The sequence below is a fragment of the Pan troglodytes genome, chromosome 3 (assembly GCF_028858775.2).
Source record: "Pan troglodytes isolate AG18354 chromosome 3, NHGRI_mPanTro3-v2.0_pri, whole genome shotgun sequence".
Classification (NCBI taxonomy): domain Eukaryota; kingdom Metazoa; phylum Chordata; class Mammalia; order Primates; family Hominidae; genus Pan; species Pan troglodytes.
In genome coordinates, this window is record NC_072401.2 from 116,580,450 (window position 1) to 116,604,304 (window position 23,855).

At 33.3% G+C, this 23,855-nt stretch overlaps 1 protein-coding gene across 1 annotated transcript in view; it reads right to left on the reverse strand.

Moving 5' to 3' along the window:
- NDST4 (N-deacetylase and N-sulfotransferase 4) overlaps window positions 1-23,496 on the reverse strand; it is a 284,247-nt gene extending 260,751 nt beyond the window's left edge. The window contains exon 1 of the mRNA XM_009448180.4: window positions 22,879-23,496. The gene's annotated coding sequence lies outside the window, so the exon portion shown is untranslated. The remainder of the gene's footprint in view (window positions 1-22,878) is intronic.
- Between the last annotated feature and the right edge of the window lie 359 nt (window positions 23,497-23,855).

A 23,855-nucleotide genomic window follows, 5' to 3' on the forward strand; every position in this document is an offset into this window, starting at 1 on the left:
TTTTTTCTAGAATTAGGAAATAATAACCTGTCTATCAGTATATCACGTTTATGTGAAAGGAGAAAATAAAAAATTTGATTTTTTTAATGGGTATTTCTGAACACTCTTTTGGTCTCCTAACTTTTTCAACACTAGAGGGCAATATACTCTTGCTTTTATTGCAAAAATAGGTCAACAGCACCTGTTCTCCATTGACAGGTTACTAAACTAAAGAAAGTGTTAACTAGATAAGTCCAGGGAGTATAGGTAACTGGCTCTCAGGATGAGCATCGTGCTGTTGACATCAGCGAAAGATCAGTGACTCAATGTTAAAATACTAATTTTGCCACAATTGCACACCAAATACATTTTAATCAATTCTCTTCTTCACATTTGTAATGAACAGCCATTTTTATATTGCTTGTATGGTTCCCTGCTTCTGAAGTTTTATTTCTGTTTTTCAATATACATCTTTTTGTTACTGTTGTGCACAAAAGAAGAAAAAATAAAACATCACCTCTGTTTAATATTCTGCTAATTTTTGTGAACTTTTAAGATCTAAATCTTTTTCTGAAAGGAAGAGAGGTACAATATCTACAATTCATATATATCTAAAACAAATTTTGATACATCTTGGTTTCAAATTAACATTTGTCTAGTATTATATTTATTTTATTTTAAGTATATACAATAATATGCATTTGTTTTGGCAAAATAAATTTGCTTTTTCATTTTATATTTCTCTGTTATGCAAACATGTGTGTGTAATAATTTCATTTACAAGAAATGACAAAATTTCTAAATATTTGAATCTGCTCAAAGGATTAATCATTTATTTTTTAAGAATCTAAAATCAACATAAAATGAACAATATGAACAACTTATATACAAAAGAGAAATGTGTACACCATGGTTTAGATTATTTCTCCATCTACTATTCTCAATTATGAGGTAGAAAGAAAAAACATAAGAGCTATATTTGAAATAACTTAAAATTATGGTTACAATTTCTACTTAGAATGGCATTATAATTTATTTGTAAGTTAGGCTTTCTGGATACCAACTTCTATTGTTCATAGTTATATTTTAAAGTTGTCACATTATGTGGTTCCATTATAATTTATCATTTACATGAGAATTTGTGAAAATACATGTTCATATGCAGTTGTTTTGTAGCTGATTTGAAAGATAATGTATCATTAGGAGGTTGTGCTTGCAATGAAGTATACTCAGATTAATCATTCTGAGTAAAATGCACATATATATAATAGATTTTATTTTTATTCATGTTTTGAAATCTTTTCCAAAGTTGCTTTCCCTAAATAAGTGATTAAAATTTGTTAAAGTATTTTTTGGTACTAACAAACCTTTGGTAACTATCACAGAATTTGTCATAAATGAGTACTAAATAACACTATAATATAAGGTGCAAACTATATAACTGGAATGCAAACATCGAGATGATTACATGTAATTCAAAAAATAGTCCTTAATTAGATTTAGTAACATTACTCTACTGAAGTTATGGTTAAGGGCATGTAAACACACACAAAAATATCAGAAAAGTCCATTTTGAAAAGTAGCCATAGAGCAAATATTGCACGACCAGCCTGGGCAATACTGGGATCTGGGAGTTCTTCAAGTGCCACTGCTATTGGTGCCCTTAAAATATGGATGTAGGTGAAGACCCCCAACCTAAAAGGAATTTTTTTTCTGCACCCACTTATTCCCTCATTCACTAGCTTCTGATTCAAAGTCTGCCCGAGGTATTTCAGAATAGCTGCTTTCAGTAGGCATGCCCATGACTTGGCTGTGAGGGAGGCTGGAAAACAATTATTTGATATCTGTAAATGAGGGGGAAACTCATATAATCATGAATTTCTCAAATGTAAGAAGCATGTTCAAGTTGCTGGATATGTGAAGTTAAAAAATGATAAAATGTCAGTTAGTCTAAATGAACTTGAGTATAGAATATGGTAATAATAAAATCTTGAGGGATTAAAATCAAAACCAAATAATTGAAATAAATAAGATCAATAGTATAAAAGTACTAAGGGAATAAATGGAGTAAAATGTTCTAGAAATGCTGTATTTTCTGCAAAGGTCATAATATCAGTTAACTTTGCATATTGGTAAGTTAAGGGTGTATATTGTAGTTTCTAGTGAAACTAATAAAGAATATACCTATCTATGCATATTCTTCAACATCAAAACTAGTAGTGGAGAAAAAATAAAATAGGAGAAAAATATTCAATTAAAAAAATTTAGTAGAAACCTACAGCACATAAGACTAGTAGAAAACACAAAATAAATAGGTCTGCTTAGATTAGTAATTACGTTAAAAGTAAATTAACTAAATTATCTTTCAAAAACAAAAATTTGCAGATTGACTGAAAAAATCCAAGTATATGCTGTTTACAATGGATATAAAATAATGGGTGAAAGTAATCATGAAAAAGATATGCAGAAATTATTTTGTGATGATAGAAAGTTCAATTCACCAGAGAGACATTAAAATTTAAATGTGTATGCATCCAATATTGTGGCCTCAAATTTACAAAGCAAAAATAGTCAGAACTACAATAAAACATTTATAAATTCCCAATCACAGATTAAGAATTCATACCATTTCTCAAGAATAATTTTATAATAAATTGGATAGAACATTAGAGCGGTGGCTCATGCCTGTAATCTCAGCACTTTGGAAGGCCGAGGTGGGCAGATCATGAGGTCAGGAGATCGAGACCATCCTGGCTAACACGGTGAAACCCCATCTCTACTAAAAATACAAAAAGTTAGCTGGGCGTGGTGGCGGGTGCCTGTAGTCCCAGCTACTCTAGAGGCTGAGGCAGGAGAATGGCGTGAACCCGGGAGGCAGAGCTTGTAGTGAGCCGAGATAGCGCCACTGCACTCCAGCCTGGGTGACAGAGCAAGACTCCGTCTCAAAAAATAAGAAAAAAATAAAGAAGACCTAAATAATATGGCTAACAAATTTGGTCTAAAAGACATATGCAAAATATGATTCTCAAGACCTGTAAAATATTAGGGAATTTGGGAATATTTACAAAAACAAATCATTCCAAGCCCCAAAGGGAGTCTCAACAAATTTTAAAGAGCTAAAAATCACATGGAGCATATGCACTATGACTGTAATGCCATGTACCCAGCAACTAATAACAAAATAACTAGAAAATGCTCCTGTATTTAAAATTTAAGAAACATAATTAAAAACAATTATAAATAAGATATGAGTAAAATACATTTAGAGTTTTAGAAGCATGTACCTGAAAAAGTCTGAAAATTAATAAGCTAATAATGTAAGCGGTCATCTTAAAAAGCTAGAAAAAGCAATAAAACAATAAAAAGATGGTAGAAGGAAAGAAACAACAAAGATGAGCAGAACACATTCAGATATTCAGATAAGAAATACAATAGAGAGAAAAATAAAGCAAGAAGCTGATTTTTTTAAAACAGCTAATCAATTTGACAAACCTCTGCTGACATGAAGATAAAACAAGATAAAGCAAACATAACTGATGGAAATGAAAAAGAGAAAGAAAACTACATCTGCTTCAGATGTAAAAAAAATAAAAGAAAATTATTAATGAAGTTATTAAATATTTTAATCTTCAGTGCAATTACGTGTACAAAGTTCCTATAAAATATTGCTTTATTAAAATGTAAGGTTTAGAGAAGCCTCAAAATGAATAAAGCAAAATAGAATTTGAATAGTCAAAAATATTTCCAGAAAGAAACCTCCAGTCACTGATGTCAACAGAAGATCTCATCAAAACTTCAAAGAATAATGTAATTCCAACCTAACACAATCTGTTTTCAGAGAAATGATAAGAGTAATAGCTGTCAACCTTATTTTATAAGACTAACATAATGTTGATAGTAATAAATAATAAGAGAAAATACAAAAAAAGAAATTACAAACAACATAATTCATGAATATAACATGTAAAAATTGTAAACAAACATAAACCAAGCCAGTTATCTATAAAAAGAATAAAACATAATGACAAAGTTGGAAGCAGCCATTATGGGTTGAATTATTTCCCCTCTAAAATTAATATGTTGATTTTCTAACCCCCAGTATCTCAGAATGTGACCTTATTTGGAAATAGGATTGTTGCAGGTGTAATTAGTTAAGGTGAGGTCATGCTGTAGTAGGGTAGGTCCCTAGTCTAATATGACTGCTGTCTTTATAGAAGGGAGAAATGTGACAGACAAGCACACTGGGAGAATGCCACAAGCCAAGGAACTACCAGAAGCCAGAAGAGAGATCTGGAACAGATCCTTCCCTACCACTTTCAGAGGGAGCATGGCCCTGTTGTCACTTTGATCTAGAACTTCTAGCCCCCAGAACTGTGACACAATACATTCCTGTTGTTTAAGGCACTCAGGTTTTAGTGCTTTATTATGGCAGCCCTAACAAACTAATACTTTATCTGTGGATTGCAAAGTTAGTTGAATTTTTAAAAATTCATCAAGGCTCCCAACACAATGTCAGAGACAGCTGTCTACCAAGAATTCCAGCCCTTCTTTGCATGTTCCCACCTCATTCGAATCTTACAGCATGATAACTGCTATAGGTATTGGGCTCCTCAGGTCTTAACTCATCAAACAGGAGCCTCACAACTTCCTTCATTATGCCATTTATCCCCGGCCATATCAGTTACCAAAGACACTCAGCACTCCAAGGACTTTCCTTATCCACCTAGCTAATACTGTTTGTGATCCTATTCCCTACCCTCTCTTTTTCTTGAAACCTTTCAGTGTGCTTAGCAGAAATCATGGTCAATCATCAGAAAAAGTATTTCCTTACATGGTGAAATGATTCTCCAAAGGTTTTCTTCATATTCCTAGCTCTAACTGAAATCTGGCTTTCCCCTTAGGACCTCAGAGCTCTCTGGTATATGTTTTCTCTCCCAGTTAGTCTACTATTGGGTCTATTGGTTAGATGTCCTTTTTATTTCTCATTGTCACTAATAGCCTATTTTTCTTTTCTACTCCCTAAAATCCTCTAACTTTTCATCTTATCAAACCATACCACATGCCTCTTCTCCTTAAAGCAATTACCAACTAGTACCTGGGTTAGACTCCTTTAATCCTAGAAAATCTTATCTTTTAGAAAACTCTCATGCTTTTAAAAAAGTACTCATGAATAATTATTGGTAATAAAGATATCCATATGGATGATCCTTCCAACACTATAGAGGTTTTATGCATCCTCTTAAATGTTTCTTCTTTCTCCCTACTATTGTTAACAGGCCCCATAGTCATATGCTAGGTCTTTTCATTATAATTAATCACTGTATAACAGTAAGCAATTAATAATATTTCATATATTGTGCTATCCAATCACAATCTTCTATTTCTTTTGCTCACTTCACCTGTTAATCCAACATCAACAATATTTCAAACCTCTAAAATGTTTAAGTCATTTATCCTTTAACTTTACACTCTCTCTCTCATGGCCTCACAATCCCCCTTACCCAGTTTAAATTCCATAATCAGTTATTATATTAATTCTCTTTTATATACTCTCAAATCATTTTACAGTCTTTTATTTCATGATGTACATTTTTTAAAACAAAACTGACTAAATCCCACTGTCCATCAAATCTACACTTGCAATTCTGATAATGGATAGAACATTACTCAACACATTTTTTAGAACAAAACTGACTAAATCCCACTGTCCACCAAATCTACACTTGCAATTCTGATAATGGATAGAACATTACTCAACTGACTTAAATTCATGATCAGTAGACCCAAATGAGCCTTTAATTCTGTGATAAGTCTTGCTATCTCTTTTTAGTTCATTAACTATCTTTTCTTCTAGATGACTGTTTCGTATTTTTCTCTATCTTCAAACTTCTAACATTTCTTTCCTTTTCATTATTCTCATCCGATAATCTTGCTTTCTATTTCATAGAGAGCACAGTAGCAAGCAGACAAGGATTTTCATAAGCACTCATTAAACACTTATTCACTATGTGAGTGTATGTTCTCTTTAGGATGAGTTATCCATTCTAGCTAAGGACACCCTCCACTTGTTCACCAGTTCTAATGCATTATCACTTACTCATTGAAGATATTGCTTCAGTAATACTTTTCACACTCCCATGTAGCAATAATATTTTCCTTCTCGACTAAAATATCCATTCTAACACAGGCATTCTGTTCTTTTTTATCATGATTCACTTACTTCACAATCTATCGCTATATTTTGTTCCTGTCTACAGCAAAACTGTTTGAAATGCTAAGTCCAATTTTATCTAGGACCTACTCCAATCAGGCTTACCATCACGACTTCATTGAAATTTATTTTATAAATGTCACCAATAAACTTCACGTTGTAAAATCCAATTATCAATTTTTGCTCCTCATCTTATCTTACTTTACCTATAAGCAGCATTTTATACCCCTGATCATCCCCTCAACCACACAGAAACTATCTTTAGTAAGCTTCTAGGAAATCGTATATTTGAGTTTCTTTATGACTTAGTCACAATTTATGGTTTTTCTTAATCCTTACCTTCTAAATGTGAAGTTCCCCAGGGCCTATTCTTTACTCTTCTACTCTTTTCTATTTATATTCACTTCCTTGGGATATCTTACAATGTTCTAGTTTTAAGTACTATTGATAAAGTTGACTTCAAATTTTACGCTTCCAGCTAAATCTATTACCAACCCGTTTGTATATCTAACCACATATGTGATATTTTCACTTGGATATCTAATGGGCATTTCCAACTTAAATGAGACCAAGCCTGATTATCTGACATTTTCCTTTATCCTAAACTTATTCTTCCCACTGTTTCTCCATATAAGTAAATGATGCTTCATTTTTAAATTTGTTTAGGAACTCTCTTTCTCTCTATCTCTATTGGGGCTGGCCATTGACTCTTCTCTTTCTTTCCCGTCAGACATACCAGGCATCCCATCCATTGGCTCTACCCATAAAATATATCTTGAATCTGAACATATCTTAACGGTTCCCATGGCTATCACCTCTGCACAAATTAGCATTATTTCTCCACTGGACTATTGAAATTTCTTTCTAATTGATCTCTGCCTAAGCCCTTGCTCCACATCATTTTTTTCCCAATACATTGACCAGGGTTCTCATTTTACAATGTAATTAAGGTTATGTCTCTCCTCTGATCAACTCCCCACCACCAAAATCGGCCCGAATTTTACTTAGAGTAACAGCCAAATTCACAGAGTGGTCCACACAGTTCTACCAAGTATTCTACTACATCTTCCCTACTGGGCCTCTCTATATTCTCCAAACATGCTGTGTTCTTTACATATGTACTTCTAGGCTTCTGGACTTCTTGTTTCTTCTTGCCTAGAATACTTGTGAACCCGATATAAACATGGCAGATGTCCTCATTTCTTTTAATCTTTTATTCAAATGTAATATCCTCAGTATAGTTGCTTCCGGTTTCCCGGTGCAAAATTGCAAACTCCCTCCTTACACTTCCTAAACCCTCCTTGGTTGTGTGTGTAATACTAACAATCTATTACACCATATACATAATATTACATTTCTTCTTGTCTATCACTCCAATTAAAATGCAAGCTCTTTGAAGCTGGAATATTATTCTGTTCTGTACCTTTTATTCCTAGTTCCTATGTCTCTCTTTACAAAGGAGTAGCAAGAAATTGGATTGAAAAGGTAGGTAGGTAATAGAAGATAAAAAGGTCTTACTCAAATTCTAGAGAGTTTAAATTTGTTTAAAATTGGACAACTATTGAAATACTTCGATGTGAAGACTGACATGGTAAACATTTCCTTTTAGAAAGTTATCTTTTGAGGAACTAAGAGGGTGGATTAAAGCCAGCAGGTAGGAGACCAGTTAATAATTAGTTACAATAGTCCAGAGGAAGACTTAAAAATGAAAATATGGATTAAAAAGAACATGCAAAGTATATTTGGAAAGCAAAAGACTCACAGTCACCAATTCAATATTAAAGGAGAATAACAAAGTTGGAGGATAGATACGAACAAACTTCAAGATTCAAGGTTTATTATAAAGCTATAGTAATCAAGACACCATGGTGTAAATGAAAGAACAGACCAGAATAGTGATCCCAAAAATAAACTCACAAAAATATTGTCGATTAATGTTTTCCTTTTCTTTTTTATTTTTTAATCAGGTTCCCCCTCTGTCACCCAGGCTGGAGTGCAGTGGCATGATCACAGCATGGCTAACTGCAGCTTAGCCCTCCTGGGATCAAGTGATCTTCCCACCGCAGCCTTCTGCATAGCTCGGACCACAAGCATGTGCCACCACACCTGGCTAATTTTATATATATATATATTTTGTAGAGACAGTGGTCTCACTATGTTACCTAGGCTGGTCTTGAATTCCTGGGCTCAAGCAGTCCTTCCACATTGGCGTCCCAAAATGATGGGATTACAGGCATGAGCCACCATGCCCAGATGTCAAGTGATCTTTGACAAAAGAACAAAGGTAATGCAATGCAGAAAGGATAGCCTTTTCAATAAACCCTGCTGGTACAACAGAACATCCACACGCAGAAACAGCGATTTACATACAGACTTTACAACCTTTTTAATAATTAACTCAAGTGAATTTTAGACTATTTGTAGATATAAATTTATTGAAATGTAAAATACATAACTATAAGACTCTTAGAAGATCATATAGGAGAAAATCTAGATGACCTTGATTTTTTTTTACTCAACATAAAAGGAACAATCCACAAAAGAAAGAATTGATACTTTTAACGTTATTAAAGTAATAAACTTTTGCTCGGTGGCAGAAACTCTGAAGAGAAAGATGACAGGCTACAAACGGGGAGAAAATATTTGCAATAGCCATATCTGATAAAGAACTGTTTTCCAAAATATACAAAGAACTCTTAAAATTCCATAGTAGAAAACCAACCCAATTCAAAAATGGGAAATAAAAACCTAAATAGATACCTCCTTAATGAAAAAATACAAATGGCCAGTTAGCATATGAGAAGATGGTACACATCATATGGTACTGGGGAGTTGTGAATTAAAGTATCAATGAGATGCCAGTACACACCTTTTAGAATGGGTAAAATCTAAAACAATGACAACACTAAATGCTGGGGAGGACATAGAGCAACAAGTGCTCTCATTCATTGCTGGTAGGAATGGAAAATGATACAGCCACTTTGCAAGACAATTTGGCAGTTTCTTACAAAGCTAAACATAGTCATATTATCCAGCAATCATGATCCTTGGTATTTACTCAATGAGTTAAAAAATTTACATTCACACAAAAATTTGCACACGGATGTTTTATTGCAGCTTTATTTATAGATGCCAAGGCTTGGAAGCTACCAAAATGTCCATCAACAAGTGAATGAATAAATAAGCTTTGGTACATCTGTATGGTGAAATATCATTCAGCTCTAAAAATAAATGATCTATCAAGCCACAGAAATACATGGATGAACATAAAATGTATATTAGTAAGTGAAATAATCTAATCAGAAAAGGTTATATACTATATAATTCCATTTATGTGAAATTCTGGAAAAGGCAAAACTATAGAGTGAGTGAAAGGATCGGTGGTTATCACAGGTTTGGGAACAGGGAGAGAGGGATGAATAGGTGGAACACAGGTGATATTTAGGGTAGTGAAATTTTTCTACTTAATACTATGAAAATTAATACATAATTAAAAAGTAATGACAATACAACATTTGTTGAAACCCATAGGATATAAAACACCAAGTATGTGCCCTGATGTAATCTATGGACTTGGGGTGATAATGACCTGTCAGTACTGGTTTCTTGATTGTAGGAGATGGTGGTGGGAAAAGTTGTACACAGGGAAATATGGAAAGTCTTTGTACTTTCTGCTCAATTTCTGCTGGGAATCTTAAACTGCTCTAAAAAGTTAAGTCTATTCAAAAAAAGAGCAAGCTGTTTCATGACATTTATATATAACTTTCTAGCTCTTATAAATTTGTAGCCCTATGTGGGCTACTATTACACATGCACAGTAGGATACATTTAAGAAGCACAGTTTAAGAGCCACAATACTTTATTTAAAAGGAATTATGTTCTTCACGTATATTTCCTTAATAACATTAAATAGTCTGATTCATAAGACAAAATGACACTTCTAAAATACCTGTTTCTCTACTCTTCAATTTCCCTGCACCCCAAAGCATGGAGAATTTCTGGAAATACTCTCATTACAATACTTCGTTTCTGCCAAATGCTTCAATCCTTTTTTTTTTTCCATCCTGCTCTGCCCTCCTTTCTTTAAGTTCCTATTGTACTGATAATTAACCTCACATTCAGAAAGCAAGATGCCCTTATCTTTAAGGGGAAGTAAAAAGCGTGGATGGTTATGTTGTTTGTTAAGGAGACAAGGTCGTGAATATTTTCATACGAATTATTTTTGTCCCATCACATAATAAATAGAAGTGTCATGATTTGGTGATTGATTGGATGTAGAGGAAAAAAAAAATCACCCAAAGACTTCAGGCTTTCACAGTCATTCATTTAAAATTGATTGAATGCTCTCTAATAGCCAGATGCACTATCCATCTGACAAACACTATCTCTACTCTTCAAAAGCAATGGAAGTTTATTCTGTGACATATTCTATGACATAAAAAGGCAATTGCAATAAGGCATGATAAGTGTAATAGTGGGGAAGATACAAAGTTATTTAGAAGTAGAGAAGTGTGAGGAGAAAATGAGTAAATTATAATATATCATTTTTGAAAAGTCTGTGAAATATCAAAAAGGAAATGTCCACTAGTTTGCTGACTAATAGAAATGGAATTTAAATTCTTTGCAGGAAGTGTAAGTTAAAGGATAGAAAAAAAACCCTAATATTGAGGAAGAACACTAAGGAACAGGGTGCACGGTAAGATGATAAAGGCTTGCCATGAAAATCTTAGGAAATAACACTAAATAAATGGTGTTGGTGGAAGAGGGTAGTAGAAGCTGTACGTAAATAATATAAAAATAAATATTTGTGATAAAAGCTGAATACTATTTATGAGTCAAGAAATACAACACAAAATTGATCTTGAATTTGTCAATCAAGAGAATACTGGTGGTGGTGTTAAAGCAGTCCAGTGGTATAGTGAAGTCAAGTAAAAGGTTAAAGTGAGTTGAAAACAAAGTGGTGGTGAAGAAGCTGAGAATAGTTTGAAGAAAAAGAAAAGGAATTGAAAGAGTTAATAGGAATACAAAACTTTCTGTCGTGAGGAATATATGCTTACTAGCAGGTGAGAACTCTGTAAGCGATATGAGATTTCAGAGAGAGTGGAGATTCCCATGGACTGACGTCATTAGGAGACGGGTTGGAGAGGGATGTAAATTGTTTTAGCCATTAAAAAATGAGAGGATTTAGATTTTGAGGAGAAAAGAGAGATTTGAAAAAGAAGAGAAAACACAAATCTGTGACAAGTCAGGGGAGTGACATGATCAACTTTGTCCTTAATATTACAATGGAGTATTTATTTTCTGTACTTTTCTGTACACTTAAGTTAAATCAACTTATAGCCAGCAGCAATAAAATGATTATCATCAACTGATAATTGCTTTGTTTTAGCTCAATAATCATTATTTAAAACCATTATTATATTTAGTATTGATTTGCATCCTTGCTAATTGCCTCAGAAGACAATCATGGAAGCAGTTATCCATGAAACATAAAATGCTCATTTGACCCTTGTATTCTTACAGGCAAAAAAACTATAAGATACAGAGACAAGTGAATGAAACCAGAATGTAGAAATTTGCTAACAGACTGATGCATAAATAAAGGAGAGAGAAAAATAATTTTGCCTAATATTTAACATTAAAGTTTAATTTCAAGAAATCACAAAAGAAGTTATTAAAATATCAATGATAACAGTAATCAAATTTTCCATTATTTTTAATGTAAATTTAATGCTAATAGTATTGCAATTATATTCAGAAGTTACATTAATATCCATAGTCTCTTAGAAGCTATATTTGTAATATTTTAATTATTCTGCTTCTGAATTTAGGTAAGCAGTCACTTCCATCATCATAAATGGAATTTGCCTGCATCAGATGTAACAAAAGATTACTATCTCTTAAAATTCACATCAATGGTCACTTATATACCATATACCTCTGACTTCCTTTTTTTTTTTTTTTTTTTTTTTTTTTTTGACATGGAGTTAGGCTCTTATCAGCCAGGCTGGAGTGCAATGGTGCGGCCTCAGTTCATTGCAACCTCCACCTCCCGGGTTCAAGCGATTCTTTTGCCTCAGCCTCCTGAGTAGCTGGAATTATAGGCGCCTGCCACCACGCCTGGCTAATTTTTGTATTTTTAGTAGAGACGGGATTTCACCATGTTGGCAGGCTGGTCTGGAACTCTTGATCTCAGGTGATCCACCAGCCTGAGCCTCCCAAGGTCCTGGGATTACAAATGTGAGCCACTGCTCCCAGCCCCACTGACTTTCTTATCTAGAGACACAGTAAATACATTAATGCTGTCCAAAAATTTGGATCATTTTTGGGTGATATAACAAGAGTTTATTATCTAGTTTACAGAAAGGTCTAGCAAGATGTTTTTCATTATGTTACCTTTCTATCAAGAAAGTATCTATGTGACATTCTGACTTTGTGCTGCTGGTGATGGAAAATAAACTCTTTCTAAATTGTCACTTTAAATCTATAATACAAAAAGCTATAAATTTTAATTATCAAAATTATTATTCAGAGAACTCAAGGGATGAATGAATGAAGAATTTAATGCCCAAAGAAGTGAAGTGACCAATCCACTGTTAAACAGCCAATATGAACCCACATTTTAAAATTAATTATAAATCTCTTCTTTCATTGCCACTGCTCTATATTGGCACCTTAAATATCATGAAGTAAAATTTTCATTGCTGTACTCAAGACTTATAAAGAATCTTACCGAAATAGGAAATACTGATATTTTCTTTTGATTATTTTCTAACTATATATTTAATAAACCCTGTAGTTATGGTTTCCACCTTTTATTTACTTCAGAGAGTTCTTAATTTTATGCAACACACAAAATGATTGGATTATTCTTTATCGTAAGAGGCATACTCCATTCAATTTCACAGGTAAACCTGCTATTTTTAATTTAATTTCCTTCTGTTTTATGTTATTTTGTCTTTTAGATATTAACAAATAAAATGCCAACTTGGCCATAAACCAGAAATAACGTGGATAGTAACATGTAAATATATCCTGTATAGAATATTATTCTCCCACCAAAAACTAATCCAGGTTACACAATTCTCAAACATCAGAAAAGCATGATAAAAACTCAAGAGAAGAGATCTGGAGTGATTTCACATATTCTGCTTCTTGTCAGAGACAACATTTCTTGAGATGTTCCTATTTTAATACTTGATGACTGGCATCTAGAATTATCACGATAGTTACTTATGGATCCTTTAAAAGAATACTAGACATCGTACCAAAATAATTCACTTAGCAAACTGCTTTGGTGGAAAATACTGGGAGATTTAGAAATGTGAAATATTGTGTTTATATTCAAAATATATTTTGGGGAAACAAAGAATAGGAGTGAAAGTCGTCTTGTTTTACATGTGGAAACCATGAGATCAATTTAAAATTTATCAGCACATTTGTGGCAAAACTTAGAATATAGTTTATATCTTTTTACTTTCAGCCTGGGTTAACATTAGTAATTAGTAATCTAAAGTAGCTTATTATGTTTACCAAACTGCTTTTGTGGAAGAAATTACTACTGCCTTGAGAAGGAGACAGATGGTGGCCAGGAAGGTTTCTTGTGTTTACATTGTGTCACTATAAGGGGTGTGGATAAAGACTTCGGAATAAATACTCTCTTCACCTACCTCTCAGCTCTAGCAGTTGGTCAGAAGACCAACTAGGAAACATTTGCATTTGTTTTTATTCTATCCAGTTCTAGTTTCTGAATCTTTGTCTTTGTCTTCTTCAAATTCCATGTTTCTGCTTACTCCAGCGTGACAGAAAATAGAGGAAAACTATTTGGCCCCTTTTTCTAACATTTTTTTCTCTGGGATATAGTATGTTTTCCTGAAAATTTTTGAACGTTAGTTAATTTTCAAGATCATGATAAATCACATTAAAATGTTGGTGAATGAAATTTGATCCTTTAAGTTAGATTCAATGTTATTAATATTAAAATATATGATCAATAATACAGTAGAGATAGTAGAAAAAGGTGACTTAGATCATTATCTCCAAGTGAGAAAGATTGGGAGCAGTCAATACTAATCACTCAGGGGATACTTTAAATCAGTACAAAATGTGGCATTGCAGGCCAAAGTCAGAGTACTGACACATGTAATCAAAACTTGATACTATTAATTTAAAATCTCATGTTTCCCACTGTGTATTAGAAACTTTGGACTTATTGTTAAGTTTAGCTGTCTCAGCAAGTCTATGAATTATTATTACCCCATCCCAGATCATGAAGCTGAAGCAGAGAAGAGTTAGAATTTTCAAGGTTATATCATGAGTCAGGGCAAAGCAAGGCTTGGAATCCTGATCTCGTGGAAACCAAGGTTAACACCGGCCTTCCAATATGTCACAATATTATCTCATCTTTAATTCACATTTGTTTACATGAAGGCTTCTACAAAAAGGCATCATAATTAGGTCAATCTCTGCATTCCTTAAAATTTAGAAGTTTATGGAAAGAAAAATAATTTTTCTTATTCATTCCTCTAATGTTGACATGTTATCTTTCTTGGACTTTCTCAAAAGAATAGTAAAATAATATGTTTACATTAAAGAACAAACTTTCACTTACTCAAGAAATGTATTATTTTATTTTCTTTATAAAATGGTACATCTTGTAAATAATTCTATTATGAAAATTTGCTTTTTTACTCTAGGGCATATCCTGAGTAATACATTTCCACTGTGTAATTTTACCCAGTGGTTATTTACTTGAATTATGTTGACCAGTCTTCCAGCCAACTGCTAGAGCTGGATTTAGGTGGGCCAAGTGCTCATTCTAAAACCTTTGTCCATAGTTCTTATAGTGAGACAACAAAAAACAACAAGAAATCTTGGTAGCCAGCATTTATTTTCTATGCAAGGCAGAAATTCCTTCCACAAAAGTCTTCTGGACAGGTAGCATTCCAGCCTGTGTTTGTTGCTTTGACTGAGTAGAATCTCGCTGATTTTTAGGAAGTATTGTTTTACCTGACATTGCATAGAAACAACTTCCATACCTTTCGTAGCTTAGTCTGCTAGCGTCACATAACATAAAACAAATTCCTTTTGCATAAAAAAGTATCTAATATATAAAGATAACTATACTGCTCCCTTTTAGCTTTTTTCCTTTAATTATCACTGTGTTTTTCAACTGTTACTCATATAGCATAGTTGCCAGATGTCTTCTCACGTTTTACATTTATCAAACCCTTAGTATCTATTGATTATTGGTCAAGCACTCTCTAAGCATTTCTGCCATCAAAAAGCTTTTGGATAAATGGGGAGCACTGACACACACACAGCAATTACATCATAAGGTAATAAGTGCCCTGATGGAACTGTGTGGGGGTAGGGCAAAAATATCTGGTTCACCATGGGGGAAGAGGAAGGTCATAGAAGACTGCTATTAACATGAGGCATCCGGAAACTGAGAATGATGAACAGGCCAAATAATGTCAGACTTGTATTAAATAGGATCACAGATAACTGTTCCCTGGATGTTGACACTATGGTTCTGTTAATGCATTCTAAGTTTGTATTAGCATTGTATTAGTGTCATCAAACTTTTGGTTCTTGTTAAATTTGAGGTAATTTTATAATTGGAGAAATTTTTTAAAAAAGAAAGTCATCTCTTGTGATAAGGAGTGGTTCCTGGACCCCCTAACCCTCCAGGACCAAAATCCAGAGATACTGAAACCTCTGTATAAAATCGCATAGTACTTGCATGTAGCCTATACACATCCTCCTGTATACTCTAGCTCAATTCTAGATGACTTATGATACCTAATATGATGTGAATGATATGTACATAATTGTTATACTGTACTATTTAGAGAGTAATGACAGGAAAAAAATGCCTGCACATGTTTAGTACAGAAACAATCATCTATGTTTTAAAATATCTTTCATTTTCAGTTAGTTGAATTCACAGATGGACCCATGGATACTAAGAATTACATCGATCTTCATTTCATTATGTTAGGTCCATCATTCCAGCCAACTGGGTGATGTTTTGGAATATTGGTTCTTACTGCCACCAATTTGGGAGAATGAGATATGGAGCCAGCTCCTCTGCTACGTAAGTTTTAGTAATAGCACTGAGACCAGGCAGTGGCTCATGCCTATGATCCTAGCACTTTGTGGGGCTGAGGTAGGAGGATAGCTTGAGGCCAGGAAATCGAGGCCAGCATGGGCAACATGATGACACCCCACCTTTACAAAAAATATGAATAATAAAATTATCTGGGTGAGGTGGTGTGCACCTATAGTCCCAGCTTCTTGAGAGGCTGATGTGGAAGGATTGATTGAGCCCAGGAGTTTGAGGTTGTAGTATGCTATGATTGCTCCACTGCCTCCAGCCTGGGTGCCAGACAGTGCAAGAGCCTATCTCTAAATGAAATTAAAGAAGGAAATAAATAGCATTGAATTTCAGTCTATGAGAAAAAAATTTAAAAACCAGTAATTTGAGATAATTTACACACATAATACTTCTTAATACTTAGAAATATAAAGAATAGAAGTAAAGGTGAGACTTCTATTTTCTAAAACTGATTAGTTTTTCTACTTTCCAGAGAAAGTGACACTAAATAGTGTGCCATATCTTAAATTCTCCCAAACAACTTCACAGACCTGAGGAGGATAATCAATAGACAGAGTCAAAATTCAGCTTGTCAGCTTGCACATTACAAGAAATTGCTACTCCTCATCACATTTTTCTACAAGATAAAATAATAATGTTACTCAATTTGACATCTATGTTTTATATGGATTTACTGAGTTTCTGCCTTATCAGAAAGGCATTTCCTGACCAGTCCTATCACTTTCACATACAGCTTTTAATGTGCCACCTTGACTTATCTTTAGAGCACTCACAGGCACTACTGTGGGGTCTTTATTTATTTACTGTCAGTTTTCTACCATGAGAATATAAGCCTCCTGAGAGCTATTTTGTTCACCCTAGTAACTTGCATGGTGCCTGACACATATTAAAAATAATAGAAAATAATATTTATTATCCTTATTTTTATGAACATTATTGAGCAAAAGTAAAAATGCTATTTTTTCCCGTCTAAGGTGAAAAATATGTCCAGACAGATAGAGTAATTTAAGTACTGAATTGAGTTCAACCTCGATTGATCAATTTTAGCATTATTTCTATGGATATCAAGAAAATGTCCTGTTTCAAGGAAAGAAACTTCAAAAACTGTGTTATCAGGAACCATAATACTTTAGATAAGTTGGTAGTATAATTTATTGATTGTGTTTTATTTTACTTATTACAGTACATGGAATCTCAATTGAATTGACATAATTATTAGTGAAAGATTGATTGAGAAACCAAATTTAAATTCTGATTCTAATTATTCACTTGCACTTCAGAGTAATGAATAGAATTAGGACTGTTATATGCATTCACAGGAGCATATGCATCTCTGCATCTGTTACCTTTCCTTGCATTAATCTTTAGTGATGTTATATTTATTTCTGATGTTTAAATGATTGTTATGTAGGCATGAAAGACTATTCAATACATCAAGAAGAAGAAGAACTCTTTTGAGGTGTCTGATGAACTATGACAAATTCTGTGGATCAGCAGTCTACAACTGAATTTCTGATTCAGGAATGGAATCAAGCCAAAGCATCTAAATGTGTGAAATCACTTTCCCTTCTCTCTTTTTCTTCCACTAGCATGGCAGTTGGCCTTTGGGTTGCTTATGAATGTTAATATCCTTAAACTACTAGATATAAAAATGATTTAGAGGATTTAAAATTTCTAAGGAATAATTATTTATATTTATTATTATCATTTTATTTTTTACCACTAAGGTGCATCTGCTATATGGAAAAGACGTGACTGATATTAAAAAGGGAGTGTTGGAAAAAAAAGAATTCCACTTAAATAATTTAGTAAATTAAATGGAAATTTATAGGTGGAAGAACAGCCCATATGTTAAAGTCAACATCACTATTTCTCTGAAATAAATCTCCCACCCTATTTTACTTTTCCTCGATTGCTTATTGCAACTTAACCCACTCTTTCTCTTCATTTTCCCCACTTACTCTGTGTTCAAACCAGGTTATTAGATTAATAATTGCCACAATACTAAAGATGAGTGATTTGCTTTCCAATTACACAAGAGAGCATGTAAGCTGAAGTGGCAAAAATGAACGGAAATAAAGGAAGGAGGGAAAAAGGGAGGAAGAAAGGAAAAAAGACAAGAGGAAGGTAGGAAAGCAAGAAGGAAGAAGGAAGGAAAGAGGGAAAAGGGAAGGAAGGAAGGAAGAAAGGAAGGAAGGAAGGAAAAAGTGGTAAAATAAGAAGAGAAGAGAGAAAAGAATAAAGAAATAGAATAGAAAAAGAGAGGAAGGGAAGGGAAATAAGAAAAATGAGTAAAAGAAAGAGAAGAAAGAAAGGAGCTAATGAAAAGAGATTAAGGAAGCATTTCTCCATTTACTTTTTACTTGAATATAGTGAACCTGGCCAAGCTAACTTTCAACTTCTATGTAGTTATAGTTGACGATGCATTCCATTAAGGACTTTTTAAAAGGAGGCTAAATATTTGAAATAAATCACAACATAAGTTCAATTGATGGTGGAATTTGCAAAATAGAGAAATTCCTCTAATTTGGGAACAAATGAAGCATGTGGCCGCACATAAAACTCATGTGTTTATTAGCTTGCTAAAGTTGCTTTCTTCATTGAACTCTTCAAATATTTAAAGTAATAATTTCTAAACAGAGTACAAATTGGATTTATTACAGAAGTCCCAATTCTATAATTCACTAGAGTCATCACTTTTGTTTCTCAACAAAAGTCTCGCTTCTGTTTTCTGAGTACAATATCAAATAATATTCTCAAGCATTCAGACATAGTTTTAACACTTTTTTCTCAGATTTTTCAAAATTTCAACTAATTAAACATAACTATTTATTTAGTGTTAATGAAGTACATTATCTCTTTTAAAAGATATATCTAAAATAGCCTATGTATGTAAATGACCTCAAAGGGTCACCTGAAAACCATTATTTAGCCTGTCATGTGTAGTTTATTTTATTAAAACCTATTTCATGGCATGAATTTTCTGAATACTGATGAATATAGACAAACTATAACAATGCAAAGAAAATAAATACATTAAGTTATATCAGCAAACATGTTTACCTGTTGGAATGAAGAGTAATTTACTATTCACATTTCAAAAAAATATTTTTGCCTTGAAATGCCTGAGGCTATTGATGAGTTTGGAATTCATTTTCAGACTATTTTAGCTTTTGAGGAAATCTGTTTTCAATTCAATATTATTTCTGAAAGAAATTTTAGATTTGTCACCTCTAGAAAGTGATAGTTTTCCTTAGAAAACTGAGATAAAGAAAGCTTGGAAATAGAACTATATCTATTAGAAATGCCTGTATATATGTGTACACATTCTGCATTGCAAATAACACCTCTAACTCCTTAAGCTTGCTGAAAATAACTTTTAAAAATAGTGCATTTAACACCCTGCATAACAGCATAGCTGAAAGTTTCCTGAAGTGTTAAAGAAAAGGCTGGCTAGATGTTTTATCATGATGGCTGAAGGCGGTAGCATTGTGTCTGACACCTGACCCATTTATCTCACTTAGTAAACTTCAAATAAATCAACAGACAACATGGTTTCTCTTTTTCCTAGTTATTTGGGGGTACGTAATGAGAGTTTACCTTATGTTTGTTGCCTACCTTCAGAAGATATATGCTACAACAGTATTTAGTGTGTGTATCTTTACTGTAAATTTTACTAGGCCAGGTATTTTAATAAAACTTTCACATTTCTTTGTTTTGGCATGTATCCATATGTGTCATTTCTGATCTCTCTGCCTCTCCAAGATCATGGTTAGATGATGCATCTCATCGTTATTTCTTTTTCTTTTCCTGAGAATAAACTGTATTTTATAGGAGTTTCTGGTAGGCTTATTTGCATTTTTTCAACAGAGCAACTTTTAATAAAGAAGAAACCTTTGTTAGTTTAAAATTTAGTTCTACTTAGAAAATATATTTGTTCTTTAAATATCCCACAGTTTGTACTGGAGAAAAAAATAACACTTCAGGTTAGACTCTAAACATAATGCATTATCAATGAATTTTAGCCCAGAAAGAATTAGCCTTCTGGGTGCACAGCTTCTCTGTCTTGGCTTCCGGCCAGGGCTGATATTCTAGCTTTATTTTATGTTTCCCCAGCTGCTTTCTAAATCTGGGGAGGCAGTGCCAGCCAGAATCTTCTAGTTTGAACACAGTATGCTAAATGCTTCTCTCTTCACCCTTAGTAGTTGCTTGTAAATGATGCACACAAAGTTTGATCTTTGGATTTTATTTCCAAAGGCCCCCTTTCAACTCAAACAGAAAGTACAAGGGGATCATATGAACATTTAACCTATTGGGGACAACTGTTCTACTGGGTTGGAAACATTTATTTAGTACCTTTAAGAACTAATGTTAGTATTGAGATTGAATTAAGTTTATTTTAAATCCAAGTATAGAATGCTTTTCTTTGGGAGAAGAAAGAATAGGTATAACAGTTTTAATCTCAAATAAAAAATGAAAGATTCTTATTTTCCTGAGGTGAACATAAGCATGAGCATATGTTTCTATTTTGATTATCAATTATAGAAATTCCAAATTATGACTTAATATATTTATATATAAAAATAGTCCCCATATACTTCCTTTTGATGTTTAGGATAATATATTTAAAATTACACATTTCTTAAATAATAAGCCTATCTTGGAGAAAACAAAATGTAATTTACGTATATTTGCATTTTTATTTATTATTTATATATTTGCATTAATCAATTTAAAACATTCAAATTTTCAGGAGGTTTTACCTTCCTTTTATTTAAAAATAATGCCTGAGTTTCTAAATTGGATCTAAGGGTGATTTTCAAGTTATATTAGTAACTCATATATATTATAACTTTTTCAAAGGGTTTTTATGTATCAGTCTTAGTGGTGACCAGGTGCCATTCAGATAGAGTTAAAAGGCCCATTCTGCTTAGTATTCAATTTCTAAAAATCTTCCCAATTAGCTTATTATGAGATGTCTATCAATGTAAACATTGTTTAATATTGATCATCATAATGTATTGTCATACGATTTCGTATTTTTAAAAATGTCAACAATAGTAGGCTTAACTTCCCATTTATATATTGAGATAAATGTAAATGGCAATTATATTTTGCTTATTAATTAGTTAGTTTTTTATGAATTCCAGTTGAAAACTTAGACTGTTGTAGTCAGTGGACTTTATATTCTTTACATAAACTTGCTACTCACACACACACACACACACACACACACGTACACAAATGACCAGCACAGAACCTATATGACACTGGGATATAGCTAACTGGCATACTTTTAATAGAGTAGAATAAATTACTCTTTTGATATGGAAAAAAAAACCTTTACATCGTTGTGGGAAAATTCATTGCTTCCTAGTTTTGGGGAAATTCAACCAATTACAATAACTTTCATCTTTATCAATTTCCTCTTGGGGCAGAAACCTCACAGGATTTTAACCATGTTGTTGGTGAGAAAGTGGAAAACTAAAATCATTCTGAGAGTTACAGAAACACATCAGTATCTTGGTATGCAATCTATGTTAAAGCATTTATGAAACTGTGCAAATGAAAAATATTCTGATAAAAGGCACCATGAAAACAAGCAAAGGTGAGTTTGAAAGAGACATGATAAAACATAAACTTAAAACTTTCTAAAGCTGTATGAGAACTCACAGTATAACTTATCATAATAAACAAAACATATAATCACTTAAAAAAACTATGACAGGAATTCTGAAGAATATAGTATTTTATTAATCAGGACAAATTGTAAGAAAAATAAGGTTTAATTTTCCTTATTTAGCTTTCTCAAAAAGAATATTGAAAAGAATGAGTAAAACCATATTCCAATAACATTTCTTGTTTTCCAACTTATTCTGTGCTTGAGGAAATTGGAGGTATACCATAAAGCTTTCTGTCCTCCTAGGAAACTATGCTTAGGGCATATGACATATATTGTTCTAAGAATTTATTTTTCTTTTCTAATAGGAGGTAGGAGGAAAACACCTATTTCTTTATAAGCAATTTATGACTGTAACATACAATTTCACATGTCTGTGACAGCTGTTTCTCTAAAGCAGACCATTAGTACAGAGCATGCCTATAAATCTCAGGTCCAAAAAACAGGAGTTCCCATCTTCGGTAATTTGAATGCCATGTTTTCAGTAACACTTATTAGGGAAACATTTATAACCCTACAGTTAACTTTGGATGTTGAGTTTGTAAAATTGGTGCTTTTAATTTGAAAAGGCTAAAATTGTTATCAAATAAGATATTTCCTATGCAAATGTTCCGGCAACTGTTTAAATTTTATCAAGTTGTATCTCTTTTTTTTTATGTACGACTGTATTTTCTACTTACGTGCAAATATAACTTCTATAAAGCATGATGACAGGTAAGCACACACATGCGGAAAAGGGAGATTGAATTTGGTTTTAAGATATTATCTGCTTCTACATAAATCTTTCACAAATAAAACTTTATTGTGTCCGACTTGTTTACATAGCTAAGCAACGCATATTCATTTATGATACACACCTCGATTTCAGCAAATTAAGCAGTAACTTACCTAGAGAAGCATTTCAATATTTTGTCTTTTTCTAACTTGAATTTATCCCGTGTTAGAACATGAGATATCCAGTATTCAGGTTCACTTGGCTCCAGGTTAATTAGAAGGAGCTTTCAGTTCATGCAATCTGCCTCAACAATATTCCAAGAGCACTCTCTAGCTCCAGTCTTAGTGTCTGAACTCTTCCAGCAGAGTCCTTTTATTTATACACACATTGTCCTTTTCAAAACAAGCAGCCAGCTGGAATGATTCAAACCTCTGTTCAGCACACCGTTAAAATGCAGCTTCCTTCTTGGACACGAGAATTACACCAGGGAGCAGACCGAGTACAGCAAAAAGGCTATGAGAACTATTTAATCACCGGAATACCAGCTGCTCCTGCTCTGCTGTTGCTAGTGCTGCTGTGCCTCTTGTTTAGCTGTAGTCGGTCTTTCCCTCCCTCCCTCTCTCTCACATCTCCAGAACTATAAAGGCAGCTTTGCCGGATTATGATTGGCAGAAACAGCCAATTCCTTCAGCTAATCATCCTCAAGACTTTCAAGGACCTGGAGCTGTTGTGATGTCATCCAGTCAGTGGGATGTTACACATGAATACATTCCAACAGAAGCTAATTCAGCGATGGGCTGCATTCCGCTCACACCGCGGTGATTGATTAGATGCTCCTTGAAGATTTGCATAATCTTTCATTGTACAGTTCGACTATTTCCTATGAAATTTGAGGATAGAATTCCACTTTGCAGCTATGACACTGTTCCACGAGATTCTACTGGACAAAATAAGAAAAGTTCAAGACAGGATTTTCTGCTGTAAATGTGTGCCAGTTAAACACAAAAATTACAAACTCAACAAAAGCCAACAATGAGCAATAGGAAACTCGGACAAGTATTAGTAAGCTACATAGTCCTGAAGTTAATAATAGCATTTCAGACCATGATAAATGTTAGAAGAAAAGAAAGAGTATGTGCGTGTGAATTTA